The sequence below is a fragment of the Pleurodeles waltl genome, chromosome 7 (genome assembly GCF_031143425.1).
Source record: "Pleurodeles waltl isolate 20211129_DDA chromosome 7, aPleWal1.hap1.20221129, whole genome shotgun sequence".
Lineage (NCBI taxonomy): Eukaryota > Metazoa > Chordata > Amphibia > Caudata > Salamandridae > Pleurodeles > Pleurodeles waltl.
The window spans coordinates 1,188,035,697-1,188,055,653 of record NC_090446.1 but is presented as its reverse complement, the minus strand read 5'-3'; the positions used below and the strand labels follow the sequence as shown (position 1 = coordinate 1,188,055,653).

At 41.4% G+C, this 19,957-nt stretch overlaps 1 protein-coding gene across 1 annotated transcript in view; it reads left to right on the top strand.

Moving 5' to 3' along the window:
* The first annotated feature begins 1,600 nt into the window (after positions 1–1,600).
* CYBC1 (cytochrome b-245 chaperone 1) overlaps positions 1,601–19,957 on the top strand; it is a 105,884-nt gene continuing 87,527 nt past the window's right edge. Inside the window, exon 1 of the mRNA XM_069200290.1 lies at positions 1,601–1,736. The gene's annotated coding sequence lies outside the window, so the exon portion shown is untranslated. The remainder of the gene's footprint in view (positions 1,737–19,957) is intronic.

Genomic DNA, 19,957 nt, shown 5'->3' with positions numbered 1-19,957 from the left:
GAGTTTGTGCTTCTCCTCCACACCAAGCACTCTCAGAAAATGCCCACCAGTGTGGATGACATGTGAATCCTATACCTTGTAGTCTCCTGTAAAGTGCTCCAACACCTTACACTGATATAAGAGGTGCTATTAAATAAATGAATTATATGTGACAGAGAGGCTTTTGAGAGATGAGAGGCCCTCATGGTTTACTTCCTCCCCCAACACATATTTATGTGAAAAAGCCTTTTCAGATCTTACGTACCTAAAAAATAAATACAAAAATCGCTTGGGAAATGTAGAATCTGACCTGAGGATTCAGCTTTCCTAAATAAGACCAAACATTGAAAAGTTAGTCACCTGAGATTCAGCGCCAACCTTCCCATTAAACGTTTTCGATTCTTGGATATTTTTTCAATATAAAATAATTAGATCTTTAGTAATTTGAGTATTTGTGTGGTGTGAACTTGCATGTGTATTTTTTGTGAATTACTGTTTTAATGTTTGAAATTTAAATTATACAAATAGCTTGGGGGTCCCCAGCTTCCTATAGTGATTCAGTGGAGGTCCTCAGGAGTCACAAGGTTGGGAATCACTGACTTAGTGTGAGCATTCTGTAATTTTAAGGTATTAAAATAAAGCAGAGCAAAGAAAAGCAATGTTCCATTTGTTGCTTTAAACAGCTCCTTTAATTATGTTCCATGTCCTGACCTGCCTTTCACCTTGGCTGCTGTCTCTCACAGAAGGCAAGTCAAAACTGAACTGTAATAACCTTATAATAGTTGCGTTCTGACGTATTTTCTTTACAATCAGTGACTTGATGCATCAGAAGTAGCCGATTGTATAGAAATTAATGACTGCTGTTTATACAGGGATCACAGAATCCCATGTATTAAATAGTCTGTAACACCAAGAGCTTCTTCAGTGTAAATGCTCCCAGTTTTGACTGATGTGGAGCTGACTTGCCCAACTTTGCAGAGGAGCATAAGTGTTATTAGAACTACAGTTCCAGAGCACAGTTTACTATTATTGTGCCTGATTGCTTTTGATATCTCTAGTGTGGTTTCAGTTTGCATGAGGTCAGAAGCATGATCAGTGGGGGCACAAAAGGTATGTTCTTCCTTTTCTCCCTCCTACCGTTATTTGCTTGGTGCATGAAGATGTAACGTTATCAACATGTTTTTTACACATTTGGTCTAAATACTTTGTGAATGTAAATGACAATAAAACATACTTTCAAACTAACAACATGCTTTTCTCCCTATTTCAAGTCCAAACTATATGATTGGGTACATTTATCGGAGCCTGCATTTCGCAAACAATTGTCGCTTTGTTAGGGTCAATTGAGAAGTCCCCAAGGTTGTCACTGTCCACCCTACTCCCCCCAAATGTACTGTCTCCTACGCCCCTGCTTGTCGGGTGTATCTGTCCAGTGAACCTCTACAATCTAGTCATCACAGGGTGCACGCCTTTTTCAGCTCATTTAATTTCTGGTTATTGTGTTATTTTAGAGACATTCGCTTCTTTCGAGCGACGAGTATAGAGGTGGAGAGTGTTCAGTCTTTCTTCTCTCTCTCTCTCTCTCTGTTGTACTCATGCAACAGACGCTCTAGCTTCCTGCAGTCTCGATGGTGTGAGAAGAGGAAGTCATTCACTTGAGGCATCATTCCTCCATCACTAGAGCATTACTCCTGGCAAACTGTGGGTGTGCATACTGTATTTGCAGAGAAAAGAGTTGGAGTCTTCCCGGGAAACAGGTACAGTGATTTAGTCCCACTTCACCCCGACACGGAGCGCATCCTCATGCATAACCGAATACCCACTTCCGCAGGTAAAGGTTCCCCCCAAAATTTGTCAGGAAGGCTTTGGGTTATGCTTTTCTTAGCTGCTTTTTTTTTTAACTTCTCAAACACAGCAGCCAAAAAAAAAGCTAGAATTGTTTTAGTCTCTCCAACTCAGCACAGCTCCCTAATCTCTAAACATCGCTTCTGTGACGCCCAGGACATTCCAGCCACATCCATTTTTTTGTTTCATTCATCGTCAGCACATCCTCCTAAACCTCAGCAAAGCTCATTCCGGACTTTTTAAAGGCCCTTGTCTCCTAGCACAGCCGGTATCATCAACATATTATTGGTTTTATCCAGAACAGCCAACTCCAGCAGCCACATTTGGCATATTTTCCAGCCCTCCCACCCCCCTTTTTAGCTTTCTAACCATCCGAGTTAATCTCCGCTTCAACCTGGCAGTCTCTCCCAACACCCCTCGCCCCATACCGCCCCCTCCTCCTCTGGATTTCGGTTAGAGCAACGCCCAGCCGCCCTCGGCTCTTGCTGTGCATCTGGAAGCTGATGCGGCGCTTCCGCATTTTGAGTCGATCAACTGAGAGGAAATGTGACCTCCACTACGTACTCCTCATCAACTACGCTGGGTAATAAGAGGTGAAGCTGGGGCAGTAGTGTAAGAAATGGTGCCTCACGTATTGTGAAGAAACAGCCTTTATTGCAGGAGAAACGACCCCAGCGATGAACAAAAAGTCAAGCCCATCTGTCTCATCGCCACGCCTGCTCTCCCCCCTCTCTCAACATGCCACCCCAGCCCGTTTATCCCCGCTCTCTTGCGACAACAGTCCCCGCATTCTACATTGCCCGTCACGACAAGTAGTACCTTATTTTTTATAGCTTGAAACGTAGTTTTCAGCCTGCTAACGCTTAATATGCAGTCTGCCATTTTTTTGTGATATGCCTTGCGAAAATTGGAGATGATCGCCTTCCTTTTGTACAATGAATGTTATAAATAAAGGAGCGATACAGAACAGGGAAGTATTCCTGCCCTCTGTGATGCAGTAACAGGGAAGAATTATTCGCAGGAAATGTGCACTATAATATACACGAAAGGCCGATGCAGAGTTATAACATTTGTTACGGGCATTTGTTTCGAGCGTTTCTATTACTTGCCCTGTTACGCAGCACATTTGAAATGTGGGGACCCGTTACTCGTTGAACGGTTTCAAAGCTGTATATGTGCAATACGTGTGGTTGCATTGAATGTGTGTTTTTTAATAGGAATTAATCGCATTTGAACGCCTCATCAGGGGTAGTAAGCGCTGTATACATTCTTTGTATAATGGATGGCCAGTTTAGGACTGACTTTTGCATTGTTTGATGTGGCCGATACTAAGTAGCTTCTCCCATAGATCTACGCAAGTTGTCTGTAGTTATGCGTTTGCAAAATAACACAGCAATTCGTTTCGTTCTGCTGACGTGTATGGTTCTACGGTACTCGGCTGTGGCGCTCGCTGAAGGATCCTCGCTAGCCTATTTGTGACTTTGATGTAATGTTGTGGATTTGGTATTGTAACATTAACTTTTGCTGAATTATTGGTAGCTTGTTAAGGAGGGGATATCGGTCTGCTGTTGAGGGTGCTATGCTTAGCCTACTCTGTGGCGTGGATCTGTGTTTTATGTGTGTCTAATGTGGAAAAATTAGGAATACATATGTGGGTTTGATAAATAGCCTTTTGAGAGGGTATGGGGTGTGATGTTGAGGTGGCAACACTTAGCCAACTACATGCAAGCAGTATAGTAGAGTTATGCTTTACGGGAAACATTTTCTTAAAATATGGGTTTATCACACTAGCAAAAAATACACCACGAGCTCCATATTGTGCAGATTTCTACTTAAATTGTTTCTAGCTCAAAAGGACTAAAAGTTACTACAAAAACCGCCACATATGGTCCCATCCAGTGAAAGACAATTTACTAAGGTTAGCTGGTCACATTTTCTTATAATTGCTGTCGTCAGGTGTTAAACTTGTAGTAATGAGGTAAACCTCTCATCTAGACAGCATTAATGTTTATTAAAATTACACAATAGCCAAATGTACTGCATTATACCATTTAGTTTGTTATTTCTTGTTACATTAATGACTCCACCCTGCATAATGTGGCTCTCCATTGCTGCATAATTTTTCTGGCTCGAGCTGTTTAGCTTGGAGCTGTAATGTGAATGTCCTAGGAAGGGTGTGTCCAGGACCACTGCAAATATGGGATGCTGATGCCGCAGCGTTTCCTCATCCATCACCTGCCTCATCATCCATCACCTGCTGTTTAACATTGCTTCTTGAGTTGTCGTGCAGTGGCAGGCCCTTTGCAAAAGCTAAGTGACAACCATTCAGTTGATTATTTCTATATTCAGGGTTTAAACTGATACTTATGAGGTGAAACCGTTTCCCAGATATGTCTAAAAATGACAAAAAAATAACTAATACTGCAACAAAATGTGCTGCATTGGCCTGCATAATCTGCCTTTTCTTGCTGCATAATAGTCAACTCTGCCACATAACACGGTCACTCCTGTAACAAAATTCCAGAGCCCCCGGGTGTAGCTAATCTGTTTTGTTGGGGTAGGGCAAAGCACACATTTTTCTTTATGTGATGTGCAGCTGAACTAGAGGGTTTAGCCAGCCATAAAGTGTATGAGACCCTTGGCTTTGTTAATATTTGTCTGTTTAGTAGGTCAATCAGACGTTGTTGGCAAATTCAAAAGTGCGTGGTAAGGTGAGTGAAAGGTTTTCGACTGAGATCTGGTGAGTCCCTTGTGCACCAGGACAGACCCACTGATCAGTTGAGAGTAAAATTTGCAGGTCAAATTTTGCTTGCGAATTAGGGGAACTGAGAAAGAAGGAGTAGCTATTAGAGCAAAAGCCGTCAGTAAAAAATCAGTACAGTTTCTGAAGCGACTGTGTTACCCTACAAACTGACAAATTAGGTTTTGGATTTTGTTGAAGCGCTCTCTTTAATTTTGCATTAGTTTTGTGTAAGTCTGAGTTTAGGAGGACAAGCCGCAAGACTTTGTCAGCCACTGTACGTGTGAGTTTGACGTCATTGGAGCCGCGCTGGGCTAGGTTGGTTAGTGAGAAGGGTCGCACCTGGATTGGCTGAAAACCGTGAGGCGCAATTGGTTGAGAAGGTAGACAAAGAGGATTTTGGGATTAAAAGTCTCATCCTGATTTATTGAAAACTAGCATAACTTTGCAAAGATGACATTTTTCAACGCTTTAAAGAATGCCCTAAAAGGAGAGGCGTATATTCCAGCGACAATAGGAGAAGCCACTCTACCAGAAGGTACACCTGTCTTTGTTGTATTCAAAGAGCAGGGTGCTGCATCATGCCTTTGGTTAAAACAGTGGTGCAAAGCGACAAGAAAAAGATGGGAGTTTAGCGTTTCCTACCCATGGGATATTTAATTTGAGAATTTTGGAGAACTTGAGGATGGTAATGTACGATTTGAAACCCCTCCCTAGCCCAGCACCGCTTGAAGCATTAGCAGTTTGGGAACTACTAGCTTGACAGCAACAGCAGTTAAAATTTGTGAGACGAAAGAGAAAGGCTGAAAAGACTCAAGCGGAGGCTATTTGGGATTGTGACCAGAAATTCTGGATGTCTGAGACTCAACAGCGAATCAAACTGTTTCTTGCAATCACAGAAGATAATGAAAACAGGGAAAGGAAAGCTACCAGAAATCAGGACCCAGGCCCTTCCAAGGGTAAGGAGCAGAAATCAGCAGAAACCAGAAAGTCTTTGATTCTCAATGAGGACTCTGATGAGTTCATTTTACAGTTATTGAGGAATCCTCCTCCACCACATGAGAAGGGTTCAAGCACTAATATAAACCCTTCAGCACCAACACCAGGTGAGCCAACCCAGAGTCAGATACAGAGTCGAGCACTCCCAGAAATTACCCAGATGTACCCATTGTAGATACTGCAACAAACTTAATAGTGCCAACATGACAGGTTTACCCAAACCCAGCATTGGTTCAGACAGAACAAACTCCTCAATTAGTTCCTTCAGTGCAGAGACAAACGATTCAAAGGTATACTCCCATAACAGGAACGTAGACAGATATATCTGTGCTGATGAGCCAGAATACGGGAATGATGCACCCACGAGAACCAAATGTCAGACCAAGTCCAGATGGAGTGTCAGTACCCGTTACTATTGGTCCAGTCATACCAGTTTGCCCAGGGAAATAGCGAGACTAGGAGTCAGAGAGTAATAAGCAAGAACCTAACAGGAGAAAGACTGGATGTGAATACTGGATAAGTGTCCCACATGAGACTGACCCTTGATGGAGCAGGACCTTTAATAGACTTAAGTCTTTACAGAGCTCCCCCAAATACTGAGGCAGGGTCATACATACGTTCTAATTTGAGCTTAGTGACACCAAAGACTCCTAACCTTACAACAGTTGCCAAATGTTAAGCCCAACCACATTTCATTGCAAGGTTTGACAGCCCAACAATTAGCTGAATGGCAGGAAAAGCTGAGTAGCACTCAAGGTGCTTCTGGAGGAGAGAATTGCTGAAACAGTATAGACTTTTGATGGAAGATGAGGAATTAATTGAAGGAACAATGGGAGCAAATAGACTTGAGTCATATACAGAGGACGAGCTGCGTTACTTGTGCCCAATAGTTACAAACAGAGCCGGAATAGTACACCAAAAATTGGTAGACATAGCAGATAAATATGATATGGATCTGGAGAAAATTAAACATTTGAAGAGAAGCTACAGGCTAGAATATGATGCAAAGGACTATGAACACAGGAGAACCTCAGGAATGAAAACGCACCTTAAAGAATTTCTTCAAAGCATTCAGACATGGGGAGCGTTAGACAAATGGTAAGGCAGATGGGTCAAAAAAAGAGGGATAAAAGGAAAAGAGACTCTGAAACTTCCCCTGCAAACATGCAGCAGTCTGAGGAGGCAGTAAAAATATTACCAATGGGAGAAATTACAGGAGGGAACTTTGTACATGTCCCTTGGAGCAGAAGTGACATTTTGTCATTTATTAATGACTACCCAGATTGAGAGAGAAACCTGTAGAATGGTACCCACAAATGGATAGGTTCGTAAAGCTTGCAAAGTGCCTATGCGAAGACTTAAACAATTTGTTAGAGATAGCAGTCCCTGCAGACTTGTGAGTTTTTGAAGCAACATCACAAAACAAAATAAAATGATGGGCGGAGTGTTGAAACTTTTCAAACACTCACTCCCAGTCACAGATCTGGGTTTAATCCATCGTTATTTTGCTCGCCACATCACCCCAGTTTGGACCAAGCCATATGCAAATCAGTCTTGACCCTGTTCCCCAGGGGAACAGTCCAGCCCGAACTGCTAGTCCAGATCCTCCCTGGACAGGAAACAAGCATCCTGGGACCGGTTTCAGGATATCACCCTTCATCAGCCAGGCTAGCTTGAATCCAGTGGCGCAGCGAGCAAGGGACCCAGGTCTGGGCATACCCCTGCCACTTAGGGCGCACAAAGCCACATCACAAAACAAAATAAAGTTGAGTTTTTGAAAACAAGGATTTCACCCAAAAACATTGATTGGAAGCGCAAGGGGAGGATAGCCCAGGAAGCCAAGGAGGCTATACGTGCGTACTACGAGAGATTGTTGGAGGTGTTTGAACATTACAGTTGTACAGAAACAGTTAAGCAGAAAGACATGATTCATTTTGTATTCAAATTTGTCGAAGGACTGAGACCTGAAATTAGTCAGATGATTAAGAGCCATTTGATTTTTTGGCAAGCAAAACCGATTGATGACATGTTGCAGTATGCAAAATACTGTAGTGATGTAATTGAGTTGAAGCAGAGAAAGTTCAAAGTAAAGGCAATGGTGATGCAAATTAAAGTGACACAGACAGGGTTACAGGGAATTTTTCTGCTTCAGCAGCAACAAGGAAACATACCATTTCAAAACCAGGGCAGAGGTAGAGGTCATGATAGAATGGGAAGTGTGAATCGTGGTCCTGATTTATACACAGTAGTAGTGCAAGGCAAGGTGCAGGGAATTAAAAGAATGTTGCCATTTCACGTTTGCGGGGGCCTCGGGCATTGGAAACGGGAGTGCCCGATGGTAAGTCAGGGAGGTGTTGTTCAGCAAATGAATGATGTCGATTCTTTCCAAAACATGAGAGGGCCAAGGATGAGAAGCCAAAATCAAAATTTTCAAACCACTGTGAATCCGATGCAAGGTTTTCAGCCTATGTTTTGAAGTCTTCCGTTTCAGCGCTGGGAGGCCTTCGGGTAGCCATGCGCTATATAAGACCTAATGACATAACATAACATATGCAGCCCATGCATCTACCACAATTTAAGATGCCCCAGACACAGCAGATGCAACCTCAAGTTGAAATGGTGCCTCGACAACAAATTCAAATACCTCAAGCCACTATGGAGCAGCAGCAAGTAATGCTTTCTCACCTGGCCATAGGTCAAAAGGTTAAACCAGAGTAATAATACTGTACACCAATTCCCCCTACACAGTGAGAATGGAATAAACGATGAGTGGATGAGTGAGAGTTCGGATGAGGAGGAATGCGTGTTGGCTGCCTCACTAGAGGTAGATCAGAAAGGTCCCCAATGTTAAAGAAAAAGTGTTAGGTCACAAAGTCTCATTTTTGGTTGACACTGGAGCTTCATGTTCTACAGTGAGGTCAGCAGACGTCCCAAATCTACCTCTTTGAAGGAAAACAGTTCAGATTGTAGGAGTTGCAAAAATTGGCATTTTCAGGGGATTGCACACATTTGTAGTCTGTGACTTGAGCCCTCTGTCCCTACTGGGAAGGGATTTGTTATGCAAAACAAAATGTTCAATTACTTGCTCAAATGATGGCACTGAGATTCAGGCAAACAGTTATTATGAAGATGACCCAATTCCTGAAATAAATTGTGACACCGTGAATGAAGAATATTCTCTGATCAGCTTTTTTTCTAGTTTTCACTGTGAGAGATCTTCCTTCCGATTTATAGGGAACTGTTATGACAAAGGTGTGGGATTTTTCAGGAAAAGACATTGGTCTGATTAAAGGGATTGAGCCAGTTAGTTTCAATCAAGCCAAATGAAGTTTTCCCCCATATTCCGCAGTACCCCATGACAAAAGAGACAATTGAAGGTTTGGCACCACTAATTGCAGAATGTTTAGATAAATGAGTTTTGAAAGAAGTGCTGAGCAGTCCATGTAACTCGCCGATAATGGGATTGTGTAAACCATGTGGAAACTTTTGAATTGTTCAAGATTTAAAAAAAGTAAATGACATCATGGTTAAATGTTGTCCAGTGGTATCCAATCCCGCAGTAATCATGTTTCAGATCCCATGCGATGCTGAATGGTTCACTGTGGTGGACCTGTCACAAGCATTCATTTCTGTTCTCTTCATGTGGATAGACAATTCCTCTTCTGTTTCAAATTCTTAAATCTAGTCTACTATTGGTGTAGGATCCCACAAGGGTTCTCAGAGTCACCTTCCGTTTTCAATCAGATCCTGAAAAATAATTTTGAGTCACTGGAAATGCCTTGCCAATCGACACTGGTGCAGTACATTGATGATTTGCTTATCGCATCCAAAACAAAGGAGGGGTGCAAGTACAACACAATTGCCTTACTGAATCACTATGGGGAAAATGGTCACAAAGTGTTCCCAGCAAAATTACAGTACTGCCAGAAAGAGGGTAAGTATTTGGGTCACCTTATCGAAAAAGGAATTCGGAAAACATCCAGAGAAAGGGCTGCATATTACAGATGAATCCCCCAACTACTAAGAGAGATGTTAGGATGTTCTTGGGAATGGTGAGCTACTGTCGCCAATGGATCCCACATTTTTCAGTTATTTCAAAGCCATTACAGACTCTGACTCACAAAAAGGTCACTGATCCTCTAATGTTAGACTAAGGCTGTATGAAGGCCTTTAAAGATTTGAGAGAGAGCCTGTGTCGAGCCCCAGATTTGGGTATGTCTGATTACACAAAACCCTTCATGTTGTTTTGTCATGAGCATGATGCATGTTCTTTGTCTATCTTGACTCAAACACATTGCGGTATAAATCGCCCAGTAGCGTATTTTTCAGCTACTTTGGACCCAGTTGCATCAACATTACCAGGCTGTCTGAGGTCTGTAGCATCAGTTGAACAGAGCCTCACTCAGAGTGAGAGCATTGTGATTGGAAATCCATTAACAATTAGGTTCCCACACTCCATTGAAGTATGAGACCGCGATCCTGGGGTCTCCAAATGTATCAATCAAAATATGTACAGTGCTTAACCCAGCAACATTGCTTCCAAATGAAGAAATTGATAAAATGAATGATATTGAACATGACTGTTTAGAAGTAACTGAATTGTGCACAAAATCACGACCCAACATTAGAGATACTTGTTTGGAAGAGAATTATCAGATTGTCTTTGTTGATGGTTCCTGCCTGAGAGATAACATGGACGTATTGAGAGCAGGATATGCTATATGTATTATCTCTGGTATAGTGGCATTGCTGGTAGCTCTTACTAGAGTGTTCCATGTTTCCGCACAGCTTAAGGTCATCATTTATACGGACAGTCAATACGGATTCGGAATAATCCACGACTTCGGCCAATTGTGGTCACAGAGAGGTTTCCTGACCTCTTCTGGTTCATCATTGAGAAATGAGAGAATTCTTGATCTGATGCAAGCCCTCCAGTTACCCGAAAAGATTGCTGTGGTGAAATGCAGTGCACATCTGAGATCGCAAGATTTTGTTTCAATGGGAAATGGATATGCGGATCGATTAACAAGGTTTCGCTCATTGAACTGTATATCGTTACAAGAAAAATGGGAACTGCTATCTGATGTCAATGAAATTTACACAAATTAAGCATTGCATGTTATAGGCACTATGGATGAATTAAAAACATTACAGGACAATGCGTCTAGGGATGAGAGTCGGGAATGGCTCAAGATGAAATGTGTTCAGAGGGAAGACAGTGTTTGGGTATCATGAGAGGGAAAGGTGGTCCTGCAAAATAGTTTGCTGACTCAAATAGCTAGATATTTTCAATGGCAAGCACTTGGCAAGGGATGCTACAGTCCGTACTTTTAAGCAGTTTTGGTTCAATCTGAAGTTTAGACAAGTTGCCAAACCAATTTGCCACAGGTGTGGTGTTTGCCAGCAGATGAATGTAGGAAAAGGAACAGTAGTCAATATGGTCCACATTGGAAAAGCTGGAGGTCCGTTAAGCAGAATGCAGATGATTTCATTGAGATGCCTGCGTGTGGAGGATTGTGATATGGTGACTCTGTGTATCTTTAGTCATTGGATTGAAGCTTATCCTACATGAAGAAATGACAGCCTCACATTAGCATAATTACTGCTTAGGGACTTGATACCATGTTTTGGGTTTTCGGTCTCTTTAGAATCCGATAGAGGAAGTCACTTCAACAATTAAGTAATCAAATTGCTATGTTCAGCTTTAAACATTGAGCAAAAACTGCACTATCCACATGTGTTAAAATGACGTAGCAAAAAATAAGCTACAGAACGTGCTGCAGAGAGAGCTACATAATACTGCATAACTGGCCTTTCCTGCTACACAATTTAGTAAACATTGTGGATAATTATCCACTACCACAAAATTCAACTGATCCGGGTTATGGGGATCTTCATCCACCAGTACTTCCAACTAAATAGCCTTTCGCTCCGTTTCACTCAGAACCCTCCGTTTCGCTCAGAACCCACTGAGATCATCTGCGGCGTACCTCAAGGCTCATCACTCAGCCCGACACTCTTCAATGTCTACATGAACCCCCTCGCTAACATCGTACGCAAGCACGACATCATCATCACCTCCTACGCCGACGACACCCAACTTATACTCTCCCTCACCAAGGACCCCGCCAGCGCCAAGACCAACCTACAAGAGGGTATGAAGGACGTCGCAGATTGGATGAGGCTCAGCCGCCTAAAGCTGAACTCTGAAAAAACTGAAGTCCTCATCCTCGGCAACACCCCGTCCGCCTGGGACGACTCCTGGTGGCCCACGGCCCTCGGCACCGCACCGACCCCCGCAGACCACGCCCGCAACCTCGGCTTCATCTTGGACCCCCTTCTCACCATGACCAAGCAAGTCAACGCCGTGTCCTCCGCCTGCTTCCTCACCCTCCGCTTGCTCCGCAAGATCTTCCGCTGGATCCCCGCCGACACCAGAAAAACCGTGACCCACGCCCTCATCACGAGCCGCCTGGACTACGGCAACACCCTCTACGCTGGGACCACCGCCAAACTCCAAAATCGCCTGCAACGCATTCAAAACGCCTCAGCCCGCCTCATCCTCGACGTACCCCGCAACAGCCACATCTCCGCACACCTGAGACACCTGCATTGGCTCCCAGTCAGCAAAAGGATCACCTTCCGACTTCTCACCCACGCACACAAAGCCCTCCACGACAAGGGACCGGAATACCTCAACAGACGGCTCAACTTCTACGTCCCCACCCGCCCCCTCCGCTCCTCTGGCCTCGCACTCGCCGCCGTCCCTCGCATCCGACGCTCCACGGCGGATGGGAGATCTTTCTCCTTCCTGGCGGCCAAGACCTGGAACTCCCTCCCCACCAGCCTCAGGACCACCCAGGACCACTCCGCTTTCCGGAGACTCCTAAAGACCTGGCTGTTCGAGCAGCGATAACCACCCCCTTTGTCCCTAGCGCCTTGAGACCCGCACGGGTGAGTAGCGCGCTTTATAAATGCTAATGATTTGATTTGATTTGATTTCCGCATGTGGCCAATGTCCCATTAAAGTAGCTAACTTTGCTGTGTTGGGTATCTGATTTGGCACAAAATCGGCATTCAAGCCACGTGTGAAAGCACAAATCAAAATAAACAAAAAAATACAAGCTCTCTGTGCCAGGGTTAGTTCCAAAGTAAAGACACAAAAAAAATACTAAGAAAGAGTAGAAGAAAAAATATTGCTTAGAATGGGTAATTACATACATTTAGGCAATACCGAGTCTGTGACATTCCTAGTGGACTATATATGAGTGGGTTCAGCACCTGCTCCAGAGAGGTGCACATAAACCGCAAAGACGGAGGATTCAAATCCTGATCAGATCAAACATCCTTTAATTACACTCCTCGAGACAATTCAGTTTGTAGTCCGAGGTATGAAAAATGGTCAATGACAATATTTTATAAACATCACCATCCTGTGAGCTAGACTGACAATACAGAAGGATTTGTCATTTGTTACGCGAAAGCTTCAGTTGTCTGACCACACATATTTAAGTACCTATACTGGTCCATTATTTGTCAAATGGGAACTATGGTTTTCTATAGGTTTTTGGACTCTGTAGTTTTTTGAAGTAGTGCTCAGTAATGCATTCTCTGTCCGGCCCCATGGACTTCAAGTGTAAATATTTCCGGGCACCCCATTTCAGGCGTTTTAAGAGCATATAAAGATGTGTTGGAAAATAAGCTAGGCCGCATCAGAAATAGAGACACCAAGTTCAGCTCACAAGGAAATAAAGCTGTGCTACATATGCAGACTGTGCTGAAATATCAAAATAAAATTCAAGTACAAGACTTTAATTTCACCATTCCCCGAACTGGATATAAAAGAACACTACACACACATCAAAACAATACAAGGTATGTGCAAAAAATCACGACGAAATAAAAGAAGTTCCTCAATACAGATTCAAATGAAATCAAGTTTCCGCACATTCCGGATTTTCTGAATTATTCTCTCACATCCACATTTCTCTCTAAAGTGCAGATTAATGCGATACCAATGAAATTTTGTTCTTCGAGATGGCGCATTAACGTTCTAAGGATTTACAGTTTTATGTTATGCAAATTTATATGGCACAAGATTCACTAATCCTATGTCATCTTGGTGCTGTTGGGAGTGTTGGAGAGCCGACTAAAGTCCCCAATTTGAGTGTTTTCTCAACTGAGCATGGGGGCAGGGAGGATCTTCCATCTTTCACCAAATACTTTCCAGTACAAAGTAGGTCATTTTTGGCCTTTGGGTTGTACTACAGAGGACTGGGGTACGTTACTGCTCTTCCAGCCCATGGACATCAATTCACCAAAATGCCAGGGGTAGCAGCAGTGACATCACATACCCTTTGACCTCTATGACATCATAGTAAGAGACACCAGATGACTTTTGATCTAAAACTTCCTAGGAATAGAGGTCACTTGACCTTAAGCCTGATGACAATAATTGATATTGCTGCAGCTCCACAATGACCACATTTTCACTATAACACTGCAAAAACAAATGTCTGTTTTAGACACCAACTATACTAGGGTGCTGGCATGATATGGCAGGGGAACTTTACATGATTCTCTTAGCTTTAAATGAAATATGTGTTAGTCTGAAGAGTATATAGCACCAGAAAACAAAGACCACCACTAAGAACCTAAATTATTTATACCACAAAAAGTTATGATTTAATAGTTCACCTAATACATACTTAATAATAACTATGTTATCGTCATAAAAGATTCCTTATTGTTAATACATTTTGATTTATGATCATTTGCAAGGCGTCACTCATGCAAAGTACAGATGTGACTGTTTTATTCAACAATTTTTTCATGTATTCATAGTACAGAAACATGAGAAGAAATTAAATTTTATAAAACATATTTTAGTCCTTCTTTAATTAGAACAGTTTGCATTGCATTTCTGAATTTTATTTACAAAACAAAGTGTAATGTCCCTGTGTATCCTACAGACTGTAAATAGTGTGCATCGAAACACTGTTTACTTTCTGTTCTTGCAGTGATGGCTGATGATCTTTGAAGTGGTTGGGCATAACACTTTCCCTGAAAGAGTTGTGAGAGAGCAAAGCAAGTAAGTCACACCTCTTCTATATTCAAATAGTACATCTTAAATCAGAACTTTCACATGCATTTGCTAAAAAGCAAGGCCATATGATCCGCATCCTCTCAAAGTGCACTTATTAAATATTCAAGCCCTTTCACGGTGTGACAGGCCTATGCAACCTGATGCTCTCCGTGACTTGATCCATTTTTAACACACGGGGACACTCAAAGCACATTAAAACAAATTTGTTTCATTGTGCTAGGACCAGCATTTCGCCATGGGTGCCCCCTATGGCCAAAAATGACAAATGTGGTAGTGCCACACTTTTGCCATTAGTGGCATCCATGTACCACGGGTGACCCTAAAGTAATAAATTACCCCTAGCATGTTAGAGCGAGTATTTTGTCACGATTGTTCTCCTTTATGATAAAAATGAACTCCAACCTACCATCCCCGGCCAGCATTGTGCTAAGGTTGTCCCTATGCAAAGATTTCCCTCCAGTATGCCAGTATTTTCCCACAGGTACCTCATGTCAAGTATTACAGTGGCAGTGTTTTGTCACAGGTGCCTGCTAATGCCTCTAGTATGGCAGCACCATCATTTTGCCATGGGTGCCTTTATCAACCAAGAATTGCATGTTAGGGCTAAAAGTAGACTCACAGGCTGAACATCACATTCTCACTCAATCACACAAACTCACAGTAACACATTTAGACTTGTGGAGACTTCATTGCACTCCATAACGGTGTTCTGCAAAGGTGGAGTTTTTCCCATACCTCAATAAATCGTCCTAGTGTGAGTGGATCTCAACCCTGGAACTACAGTTATGGTCTTTAAGTTTCAGTGTTATGTGCAGCTGGCTTTTCTTTTAATAATGCAGTGAGAGTATATAGAGAGTTCTACAGTTTCATGTGCTGGGGGTTGGATTACAGTACACGTGCAGGCCCAGAGGAGCCTTAAATGCAGTGTTGGGACAAAAAGTGCATCCCAGTTTGACAAGCATGTTCAGCAAACTGGTATACAAACAACTCGACAAAGAGGCTGAGGGGCGCCAATATGGAAACCTTTGACAAGATGAATGGTGGGTACGCAAGGAGCTCACAGTGCTGTGCCAGGTGTTGGGGGTGTAGGGTCCTTTACACAAAAGCATGATCAGAAGATTTTACACAATGATTGTTTAAAGCTGCTGGATTCACACACATTCTTTTAAAGTAAAGGGCTGCAGTGTGCAGGCTGAAAGAGGGGGATGAGAATTCTGGTGCAGTGCTGGGTGAGGCTAGTACCCCTGTGGGAGTCCCAGCAAGACACCCCCTGAATTTAATTGCAAGCATGTTTTATTGTCTACCTATTTACATAGCCTTGGTATTTTTGCAATGTCTTAGCATTTGCATGTAGATATATACATAGATCATGGCAAAAAAGCATTGCCTGGCGCCTTATTCGGGCTATTCTGAATTCTATAAATTATGTCTCCTTTTTCGGAAGTAGGTGGTTCTGTGTTCTCTGTGTGGTGCAAATCTGCAAGCATACAGTTTGAGAGGGTGGAAGAGCTCCAGCGTGTCAGGCCTTGTTTATTTTCAGGTCTAAACGTGTTACTGTGAGTTTATTTTCTTCAGGCTCATTTAGTAAGCGGACGCGCTAAGGGGTCGATGGACCTTTTGACTCCGTTAAGATGTTTACGCCCTAAGCCAATACATTACATCAATATCATAAAATAAACAGTAGAAATTCTTTGGAGTCAGTAAATTTCACACAGCATGACCCATTTGGTCACAAATAACGACACCTTTAGTATCAGTTAGAAATGTTATTTCCCTAGATTAACAATGCTAGTATCACATAAATCATGCTCAAAACAAGATGATAAATATATAAGAACAACACTGGTTGACCGAATCTTCTAAATAATCTCAATTTAACTAATGCATTGATAACTAAGTCTTCTAAAGCCAAAGTACAAATACAATACAATAACATGCATTTGATTTCTGCAATTCAATGACATAAGAAAGCAATGTAGGGGAGTAGAGGAAAACCTCACTAACTCCAGATTAACATCAGCATGTTGGGCTTCATGCAAAAAGGTTTCAGGTAACACAAATTTGGAAAACATCTATCTATAGGTCTATCAAAAAGCAGTAGTTGGTACCTAGAAACAAAAGACAAAACAACAACAAAGACATTTGCAAATATCAGTATACCTTTCCTTATGGATCAGCAAGCTGTGTTGGCCTTGGTCTGTCTAACATCAGCATCAGGGCATGAAAGGGGACGGGTAAAGGTTCAAAATCAGAGACTCTAAGCTCTCCAAACCATTAGAAAGAAATATCTAGGACAGACAGCAAAAAGGCGCTGCTAGCTCTAAGCATTGAGCGCAAAGGTGAGCACCAGCATGGAGCATAAGAAAAGTGAACTATGATGGCAAATACCAGAATGACTGGCAAGTGTCAAAAGAATGAAGTGTCAAAGACTAACTGAGAACTCCAAAAGCAGTGCGGTTAAGTTAAAGTTGTCCCACATTGTCACTGGTCAAAGAATCGTGCAATAGCCTTTAGTCCAATAAAAATTATTTTCCAAACATAATATATCACTAAACAGTCTTTCACAGGTTGATGATTGGCTCCTTTTCTTTTACGTACATCGTTCGACATATCAAGAATCAATTTTTACATCCTTCCGTCTGTGCATCCATTGTTAGTTCCTAAGAACACTGCTTTCCCATACGCTTTGAGTTAACATTTGTAACAATTTGAGAATATTCAGGTTTACACACAAGAACCCGGTCAACCTTCAGTTAGAACAATACATCTTTATTATTCAGCAAACATGAGATCATTCTTATACTGACATTACATTTTTCAGGGTGAGGCCGTGCATTATCAAGGCCTAGACCTCAGTAACTTGAGGCCTACAGTTAAAATAAGCAAATACATAGCATTTATTCATAAGTATGATACATTACTGCATTTTAACCTTCATATAAGCTCAGAATAAACATTAATACGTTTTTAATAAAACATTTTCATATTATATAGTGGCCATTCAAGTGGGTACATTTCAAGTTGCATGTTATTTTCTATTTTAAATCTTTTTCTATGCAAAGTCAAAATACATAAGTACATGAAATGATTTCAGCGCTCACAATCCCTCCTCTGATGACTAAATATGTCATCACACTTGCATTTTCCCCAAATACATTTATTTATTTTACTATGTAATTGTTTAACTTCTGTTTCTTTTACATGTTTATTTGTCCCTTTTTCCTTAACCAATCTTTTCATTCTAATTTCTTCCCTCTTCCGATTCTTTTTCATTCTTTTCATTTTAATCACATTATACAATTTACGTATTCCCCATATTCAAATTACGCAAATCACAATAATTAAAATCACTTGTATTATTTTCAATATCATCCCTTTGCCCAGGTTGCCAAGCCGATTTCTCACAGAAGCAATGCCTTTGTCAACATTTTCCCATAAAGTTGGTTCAGTTAGTTCTTTTAAGTCAGCTTTTTCTTTGGTTAGATTGTTATTAAAACCTCTAATTTCTTTACTATTATCTTGTATATACAAGCAACAATGTTGCGGACTAAGCAATTTACAAACACCGCCCTCTTTTGCTAAAAGGATGTCTAACGCAAGGCGGTTCTGAAGAGTCGTAGCTTTTGACGCAGCCATCTCTGTATCCACTAGGATAATGGCTCATGAAAAATCTGTCAGCATGTTATCCACAACAGCAGACATCTTTAAAATTTTAATAGAATTCAGAACAACTGCCACTAAAGGAATTATTGCTCCAAACATGTCTCCATCAATGCCAGAAACTGATTCTCGCTTTTGTCTTTCATGATCTAACTCAGTAATTTTAGGTAATTTGTTCAAGTCTTCGAGTTGGTACATTTTTGGGTAAACTATCCCTAAGTAACATGTGCCATACCATCCTCTAGGAAGACGGTAATAGGCATTTGGCCCACAGATGTAATAAACTCCTGGTACTGCAAGATCCTGTCTAACATGAATGTCCATTTATATTGAAACAGAAACACATGCATACATTCACTCGTTCCCACAAACACTTTGTCAACTCTTGATTGAGGCAAATATATACACAAAGCTTTCCTACATGTTGCACATCTTCAGCTAATTTCCCTTGTTTTGTTATGTAACTAAATGCATGATCATTTCCTGGTGTTCTTAAAACTAACCCTTTATCTACCTTCGCCTTTAATGCCCTTCTTTTATCTTCTGTGTGATCTAAGAAGCTCGTTTCTACTGGTGTCAGCAAGCATGTTAAATTATTACAGTGGGCAAATGCAGTCTCAAAGGTTAATGTAGGTTCAAAGACGTCTCTAACTATTACTATGTTATTGTCCTTAGCTATTTTATTCAGATCCCTAATTATGGGAACAAACAAAAACACAACATCGTAGTTGGAGTAGAAATACTGGATTGTACTCCTGGTTATAAAATCTAGTTAATAACAAAATACAACTTATGCCATATGTGAGAGGCAAGCTATGATAGGTTACTCCTTCCTCGATAGAGGCAGGAATGTGCGTGCAAACACAATCTCTCTCATCCATCGTCTTAACATACTCAATAACCAATAGAAAACATTAGAGGAAAGTTCTCCTTGTGTGTCATCTGCCTGTAAATATTTCTCATCTAACTTAAACTTATCTATTTCTGTGAGTACAGTAGTTGTTTATAAAGCTGAAGTACGGTTGGCCTCACTTATCAAAAACAACCAAACCTTCAATCAATATCAAACATAATATCATGCATACTGTGGCCAAACCAATACCCATATATTTACAGCACCTATTCTTCCTACTCTGCTGGTTGTGGTTACTCATGTTCTGTAAAGAATTAGAAAGTAGAAGCAAAGACAAATTTACAGTTATGCAGCAAAACTCAAAAAACAAAGAAAAATCTTCAGAAACTTTGGTAATTATTTACAGTTTTCAAACTTTCTTCCAAGACCCTCGGCAAAAAATAATAATCAGTAATGTTCGTCAAAACTGGTTTAGTAGCTTTTCAAATCAGGTTATCCAAAGTCTTCTCCGGTAAATTTCAACAGTCTCTTTTTCTCCTTTTCTCAGAGTTATAGGAATTTTCAACAGTTCAGTTTCATTGGGTTCCTTCAAGTGTCAAAATATCACGATCACAACAAAAATTATTTCTGCCACTCACTGGTAGTTACATATGCCCATTCAGGACCTCCATACCTTTGATTTGCAACTCTTTATTTTCCGCTTTCGATCACCACTTAATTCTCCATCGCTCAAGTCCTCTTTTCTAGTGGTGTCAACTTCTTCGATAGTTGTCAC